The sequence below is a fragment of the Anguilla anguilla genome, chromosome 14 (genome assembly GCF_013347855.1).
Source record: "Anguilla anguilla isolate fAngAng1 chromosome 14, fAngAng1.pri, whole genome shotgun sequence".
NCBI classification, from domain to species: Eukaryota; Metazoa; Chordata; class Actinopteri; order Anguilliformes; family Anguillidae; genus Anguilla; species Anguilla anguilla.
In genome coordinates this window covers 41096293-41104914 of record NC_049214.1, presented here as the reverse complement: position 1 = coordinate 41104914, position 8622 = coordinate 41096293, and the positions used below count along the sequence as shown (strand labels likewise).

The window sequence follows — 8622 nt, the reverse complement described above, 5'->3', positions numbered from 1 at the left end:
AGATTCAAATCCCAAATAAGAAAACATTGGTAAATGTCAGAATCTTCGTGAAACTGTGTAAGTGGGTTTGAAGAAGAAAATTCTTCTTAAGAACGGTTGGTGAATGAGGCCCAATGATCTTAAGCATACCTCCAAAGTTGTAACAAAATGGCTTTAAGACAACAAAGTGAAAATATTAGAGTGGCCATCACAAAGCCCTGACCTGAATCCCATAGAAAATTTGTGGACTGAACTGAAAAAGCGTGTCCAAGCAAGGAGGCCCACAAACCTGACTGAGTTAAACCAGTTCTGTCAGGAGGAATGGGAAAAAATTCCAGCAAAGTATTGTGAGAAGCTTGTGGAGGGCAACCCCAAGGGTTTGACTCAAGTTAAGCAATTAAAAGGCAATGCCATAATGCTACTAACAAAGTGTATGTAAACATTTGACCCACTGAAAATCTGATATAGTACATAAAAGCGGAAATAAATTTGTCTCTTAGCTATTATTTTGAAATGACCTCTTACATATAAAGTAAATGCCCTAACTGACATAACACAGGAAATGTATGGTAACATGAAAGTGTCGAGTTGTGAAATTGAGTTTGGATGTCTTTAGCTCAGGTGTATGTAAACTTTTGGCCTAAATTATTTTAGCTCAAACCTTCTATGCATCAAAAAAAAAGAAAAAAAAAACATTTGTCAGTCATGCTCATCTGTTTATACACTGCCTGGCCAAAAAAAGAGTCACCGTTTGGACAGTGCCCACTGTACAAGCCTCTTATGATCTGGGGTTGCTTCAGTTGGTCAGGTCTGGGCTCAGCAATGGTATGCGGCAATAAAATGAAGTCAGCTGAGTACCTGAATGTACTGAATAACCAGGTTATCCCATAAATTGATTTTTTTCTTCCCTGACGGCACGTGCATATTCCAGGACGACAATGCCATGATTTACTGGGCTCAAATTGTGAAAGAGTGCTTCTGGGAGCATGAGGAATCATTTTCACACATGAATTGGCCACCAGAGTCCTGACCTTGACCCCACTGAAAGTCTTTGGGATGTGCTGGAGAAGACTTTACGGAGTGGTTCGACTCTCCCGTCGTCAATACAAGACCTCGGCCAAAAATTATTGCAATTCTGGACGGAAATAAAGTTGTGACGTCGCATAAGGTTGTTGAAACAATGCCACGATGAATGTGCGCCATAATCAAAGCTAAAGGTGGTCCAACAAATGACTTTTTTTTTGGCCAGGCAGTGTAGTATCATCATAACGAGGAGTGTTTTAAAACACATAGCGATGCAACCCCTTAGAAAAAATGGGAAAAGAAGAAGTGTAGGCTACATGTGAACTTTAAATATGGACCCTGTAGCCTCACTTTGACAAATTTGTCATTGAACTGGCTCACGTTTAGTTAATAAAACTCAAAAGTAACTTCCGCATCCAGTCAGAACTAGAATCATTTTCTGGAGCCTACATGAGTATACTTCATGCACTAAAAGTTGCTCAAGCATAATTCAGGGGTGTATCAATAGTTAGTATGTAAGAAAATTGAAGTGAGCCTCAGCCATGTTCTTGGGTTCATGAAACTGTCTGCACAGGCAAACGTGTTATTATTGAGAAATCATTGTAAATTTGATATCACAAATCTAAAGTTTGTGAGATATCACAAATCTACAGTTTGTAAGGAGATATCACAGTCCTACAATTTGTAAGGAGATATCACAGTTCTACGGTTTGTAAGGAGATATCACAGATATACAGATTGTAATAAGATATCACAGATCTACAGTTTGGTAGGAGATATAACAGTTCTACAGTTCGTAATAAGATATCACATATCTACAGTTTGTAAGGAGATATCACAGTTCTACAGTTTGGTAGGAGATATAACAGTTCTACAGTTCGTAAGGAGATATCACAGATCTACAGTTTGTAAGGAGATATCACAGATCTACAGTTTGTAAGGAGATATCACAGTTCTACAGTTTGGTAGGAGATATAACAGATCTACAGTTCGTAAGGAGATATCACAGTTCTACAGTATATAAAGAAATATCACAGCTCTACAGTTTGTAATAAAATATCACAGATCTACAGTCTGTAAGGAGATATCACAGTTTTACAGTTTGTAAGGAGAGATCACTGTTCTACAGTTTGTAAGGAGATATCACAGTTCTACAGTTTGGTAGGAGATATAACAGATCTACAGTTCGTAAGGAGATATCACAGTTCTACAGTTTATAAAGAAATATCACAGCTCTACAGTTTGTAATAAAATATCACAGATCTACAGTCTGTAAGGAGATATCACAGTTTTACAGTTTGTAAGGAGAGATCACTGTTCTACAGTTTGTAAGGAGATATCACAGTTCTACAGTTTCGTAGGTAGGTAGGTTTTGTATGTTTTTAGAGACAGTGAGCTGTACGGGATGCTTTGTCTTTAGCGATGGTGAGTTCACATATACAGGAGATTTTGTATAGGAGTTTATAGACAGTGAGACAGTGTGCGTGGTATGTTTTATCTCAACAAAAAACACATTTTCAACCTACAAAAAAGGTAGACAGTGCATACAAAGCACTGTCTATAATGCATCCATCTATTATCTATATCGGCTTGTCCTGGGCAGGGTCACTAGGGGTGCTGGGGCCTATCCCAGCATGCATTGGACGAGCGGCAGGAATACACCCTGGAGAGGCCGCCAATCTATCGCAGGGCATGCACACCATTCACTTACAAAATCATTCCTAAGCACAGTTTAGAGTCTCCAATTAGCCTACCTGCATGTCTTTGGACTGTGGGAGGAGACCGGAGTACCCGAAGGAGAACATGCAAACTCTGAACAGAAGGGCCCAGGCCAGGATTCAAAGCCATTATCTTCTTGCTCTGAGGCCATAGTGCTCAGCCTGCTGTTAAAAGTCGTGATATCAAAATGAGGCCAAGTTACAACAAATAATCTTGACTTATTTTAACTCACACAAATTAAGCAAACAACGTTGACTCTGAAGAAGACGCTAAGTCAAAACATCAGTATTATTTAAATAAATGTGCTTTATTTTGTATGAGTGCTCCAGTGACTATTTTGGTAGTGTCTCTGAAGAGCCCGGTGCATATTTTGTTACATGCTCTGCCCCATACCGAGAGTACCTTCTCTGTTTTATAAGCTTTGACTTTTGCTCATTTATTTCATTATGTTTTAAAGGTATTTAGAGACTGAGCTGTACAGGGTGCATTTTAAAGGTATTTAGAGACTGAGCTGTACAGGGTGCATTTTAAAGGTATTTTTTAGAGACAGCAAGCTGTACACGGTGTGTTTTATTGGTATTCAGAGGCAGCAAACTGTACTGGGTGTGTTTTATTGGTATTCAGAGACAGCAAACTGTACTGGGTGTGTTTTATTGGTATTCAGAGACTGAGCTGTACAGGGTGTGTTTTATTGGTATTTAGAGACAGCAAGCTGTACAGGGTGTGTTTTATTGGTATTTAGAGACAGAGCTGTGCATGGTGTGTTTTATTGGTATTTAGAGACAGCAAGCTGTAGCGCGTGTTATGTGGTTTGTGGGACCTACCAGGTGTATCTTTGCTGAGCTCTACACAGTGACGGTGCTAATGGAAGCAGCCATGATGGGTGCTGACATCGATGGGTATATGCTAATGTACCTGGAGGTGGCTCAAGTTTGAGGCTCATTTGCATATACTGTGTCCTCTTGTGCGTGAAGAAGGTGTTTCTTTTGGTGTGCCTTCCTATGACCTTTGACCTTGCCTCTCTCTCTGCAGTTCCACTGTGCATGTCAGCTGACTGATTGCTGCCTGCACTAAATCTGCACCAACTATAACAGCGTGTGTTGAAAGCTTCCTCCAGACATGAGGGCCAAATCTCCAGGTGCTTTCAGCTCCATTACTATGTGTGTGTGTGTGTGTTTCTGTTTGTGTCTATGTGTGCTTGCATCAGTCTTGGACTGTATCAATTTTGCAAGCTTCATAAAAGGTTGTCAGTATTTAAAATCATTTTATCGTAAGACACCAGTGTCTAATTTTTGTGGTTATTTGGCTTTAAAATTATACGCTGGCATCTAACAATAAGATTGTCTTTAATTTTTGCTTTTATCAGTCACTGACTCTAGGTGCTGCGCTATAATCCACGTGCCGTTGTAAAGCTTAGACTCTTCGCACTTTGATGCAAGAAACCCAGTAAAACCACTAGATATAAAAGAGATAACATGGCAGTCCCCTTCGCCAAAGGTGGGCTGAAATTGTCCCCAGATTGGTGATTACAGTGTTTGTAACCTAATAACTGTCTGCAACTACTCAAACAACTGCCGATACTACAGTAATTGACGTCACCAAAATCCCATTCAGAGCCATAAGCAAAGTCTTTCAAATGTTGTTTTACGGCTTCCAGCTAGCTGAAAATGTGGCTTTCTATTCTGCTGCATATCCAGTTGCTTTCACTTCGCATTTTTGTATTGCGTATGAGTGGAAGCTTCGGGAACACTTTATCAATTATTGATCGGAGGTATGTTTGTTTATTTCCAATGCTTGTGTGAAGGAAACTGCAATAGTGATAAAGGGCACTACATTATTTAAAATTATGATTTTATACTTTTGTGAACGGTTCAAATTTTCTTCCTCGTGGGCTTGCACCTTGTTGTGATCAGGAGGATTGTGTACCTCTTTGACCCTATGAGCTACGTCAATGAGAAGAAACTCTTGGCAGGGTTTGGACAGGTCTAAGGTGAGAAGCAGGCACAGTCAAATGAACTGCTATTGTAGAAAGCACTGCCTGCTCACATACGTGTGTGTGTGTGTGTGTGTGTGTGTATGTGTGTCTGCATGCGAGGCTGTTGGTATAAGAAATGAGTTCCCTCACTTCACACTTCAGCTACTAATAAAATGGGTTCTGGGAGGCTCTGCCTCATTTCATACAGCCACTGTTTGCATATGCAAATTGCAGCAGCCTGCTTCCTACTTACAACCCGGACTTACAGCAGCCTGACTGCTGAGCACAGGTCAGAGTGCACAGCAAGGTAAAACCAAGTGTTTGATTGTTTCTAAGTGAATTTAGTGTGATAAGTAACAATTTTGTGTTTGTCATGTTTTTGTATAGAGGAGCTGTCCAAAAGTATACCTTTTAACAGAAATACAGGGCTTAGCCAAAAAGAGAGCTGTTTGTTTTGTGGAGTCCTAGAGTGTACCACCTTCAATGGAATTTGCTTCTGGTTTGGGATATGGCTGGGAAAAAAATATATGCACAGTACTCCAATTTGGAGAGGTTTGGTGCCAACTTTGGGAGCTACCTTTGGGAAAACACATGTTGAATTTTACTGCTTTGTTCAATCCACGCCAAGCTTTTATTCTGGTGTTGTATACATCCTGCTGTATACATCCTGGGGTATGACTGGTAAAAAGAAATCAGGTTTCGTCCAGTGTCAGAAGTACATATAATCACGACAGAATAAAGAAAATACAAAACAATTTTTTGATTTCTTTATTGTTTTTCAGAATTGGGGATTCTTACAAAAAGTCCTGGGTTTTAAGTGTGTTCTAAGGGGTTAAACAATGGTTCAGTAGCTGCTCACTCAGTAGGTGACTCTTTGAGTGTTGAGGTTTTGCTGTTGTCAGACCTGTCTGTCTGTCTCTGGCTGTGTGTCCTGCAGAGAACCGGACTATTTTGAGAAGCACTGCTGGCCCCTTGTGTGATACCTGATTCTGAAGGAGGACGATCACTACCAGAGAGCCTGCAAAGAGCAGGAGAAGGAGGCCTGGTTATACCATAAATGGCAGAGTAAGCGCTTCTGGAACTTTCCGGCCTCCTCCTCCTCCAACTCATCCTCATCTTCCTCATCCTCTTCTTTCTCTGGCTCCTCTGCCATAATTTAATTTACTTCGCCCAGAGAGAGACTCCACCCTTCAGGACTAGCCTCCTCCTGGACCTCCCCTGTGTCTGGGCCTGGCTTTCTGAGCTTGGGCCCGGGGGGACAGGGGTGCAAGAGCCAGGCCCAGAAATGCTGCAGACACGGGACCAGCCCACATTTCTCCTCCTTCGTTTAGACATTTTCGGACGGCATCTAAATTAAATGCTTTTCTGTGTCTCTGAATTGTGCTGGAACGCAGAACCGTCTTCAGAACGTGGACTTAAAATTGGAAAGTGTTGCATTTAACATACTCTTCTGTGTAATTTCTGTATGAGCCAAACCCTGGGGAGCACAACCGGTGGAAGGACATTGTCTCATCAGCCAACCACTCGCCCTCTTAGCATATGTCACCTATTTACCTTATGGTCATTGGAGGACAGTTCACCATGTTGACAGTTCACCAGTTCTTCCGGTTGAGTTCTGTTAGTAGAACAAGGGGACATAAATGCAAATGAACAAAATGTAGATTCCATACAGGCTGTTACGGCCCAAGACAGCCGAGTTTCAGTAACCGGCTGTCCGTCCATAGCCAAACACGTTTAAATACACCACAACATTCTTTACCAGAATACAAAGTATATATTTATTACAAACCCAATAACCCAATACAATACAAAAACCCACATACAAACAGGTAGACAGGACAGAACCAGCAGATCTAACCTAACACTCACTGTCTAAATGGAACATAACTTCTGCCCTCACTACCGTCGAGGATGGGACGAGACAAAGAAGAAATTAAAGGGGAGAAAGTGAGTCTTCTGGTCCGCTGCTACCCTACACTGACTGACTAGAACAAAAAGGTGCAAAAGAAAAGAAAACCTTACCACATGGTCTATGAAGTATACAACGTGATATTTTGACAAAGAACAATGTTGACTGTTAAACGAAATAACAAGACACAGTAGTCGCAGCTTGTAGCGTCTCTACAAGAACAATGAGAGAGAGATCGAGAGAGAGTGCTGTCCCGATATCGCCATCTTTTATGGGGGAGGAAATTTGGCAATTTGCACCTGGAACCGACCAGCGCACACGCCTGTGCACTGCAGCCTTTGGAGAGCGACTCCTACTGGAGAAAAGATGATAAATTACTAAAAACGAATTACAGTAAAAATAATAACTAGGAGCATATAACACCCCCACCCTTAAGACAAAAAAAAAACAAAAGTTAGTGTTTTTTTTTTTTGTAAACACCTTTTTCCAAAGACTCAGATTAGTCTAATATAGCATTACCAAAAGCGAGGACCACAGACAAAAGTGCACAAAAGTAGTACACGCAACAAAGTCCACTCAGGACAGCCAAAGCGTCACTAAAAACAAAAGCGCAAAAATAGTGCAAGCCATCAAAGTGTAACAACCGACACAAACGCAGTACTGCTGACAAAAGTACACACAAAGTCCCACTCTGGGCACACAAATCAAGTACTGTCAACAAAAGTGCACAAAGCAACACAAAAAGTGTAACGGTTGTAACACTGGCAAAATCCAATTAGACACCACCTCATCTTGATCAAAATCAGATGAGACAACCGCACCTTCATTCAAAGGAACAGGTGAGGTTTGGAGATTGGGGTCATTCATTTCAGCCCTGGACAGCACCACTGGCTTCACATCACTCACTAGGAGGAACAGAAACAGACGGAGTGACAGGCTGTTTTAACAGCACAGAACAATGAGCCTCAACTGGAATTAACAAAGTCCAGGTCATGGACGAGACCACGCAAGCACTTAAAGGAAGCCAACAAATTCCAACACGTGGACATAAAGCTATCCATATAATTAAGGCAAGCAACAAATATCCAAATACCAGATTGCTCCAAAATGTTCAGAATCATTTCAAACAAAATTGCCACATACAAAGTACCCCTGGGATACATTTTCGTTTCAGACACTGCACATTCAAAGAGAGAGGACAAGCTGGGATCCTTCCTCCGTTCTACAACAAGCTGTCCACGAGACAGAGACATTTTACCAAGCCCTTGATCACAGGGACTTGCACATTCAGCCTTAGTGACAGGAGTGGCGAAACCGTCGATTTGCGGAGGGGCTGTGCACAACAAGGTTCAGATGTGGCTAAAAATGTGTCACAAAGATTAATTTCATCAAGACCACCATCCAAACCAATATCAGGGTTTTCTTTTCTAAGGCTCTATGCCATAGTGCGTGTAACCGCGCACGCAGGAAACACCTCCGGGTATTTCTGTGCCAACTCATCAGGGTTAAGAGAAGCAACAGGGACAGCAACTACCTCGGGGTCTGACGACACCTTTCCCCCAGCCAAGTCGTTACCCAGTATAACCGACACACCTTTAACAGGGAGGCCAGGCCGCACGCCGACAACAACACGTCCAGTCACTAAAGTAGAGCTTGGGGCGTGGTTTTTCCTCTAACTCTCTCTCGCCTCAGGCGATCACTCTCACCTGTTCCGGCCGCATTCTCACACACTGGTTAATCAGTCATTTCATTCACCTGTTCCCTGTTTGCATGTTCACGCTCTGTTCAATTATCTCTCATTTCAGTTTCCTGGTTCACTTGGTATATATTCTCTGTTTCCCTGTTCTTCCGTGCCAGATTGTGCCTCTGTTTACAGTGCCTTTCCAGCATTTACTCTCTTATTTGTTTGACTCGTGTTTAGATCTTGCCTGTTTTCCCGACCACCGATTTTTGCCTGCCGTCTTTGTTTTGCTGATTTCCTGTTCTGACCTCCACCTGTTTACCGACTTTGATTTTT

The 8622-nt window shown here is 41.8% G+C and overlaps 1 long non-coding RNA gene across 2 annotated transcripts; it reads left to right on the top strand.

The window, feature by feature from the left end:
- The first annotated feature begins 3759 nt into the window (after window positions 1-3759).
- LOC118212474 lies at window positions 3760-6697 on the top strand. Of its 2 annotated transcripts, none has more exons than XR_004762239.1 (2): window positions 3760-3859; window positions 5634-6697. It is a non-coding gene; the product is annotated as an uncharacterized LOC118212474 (long non-coding RNA). The 2 variants fall into 2 exon arrangements; XR_004762238.1 differs by lacking the exon at window positions 3760-3859 and adding an exon at window positions 4872-5003.
- The last annotated feature ends 1925 nt before the right edge of the window (window positions 6698-8622 follow it).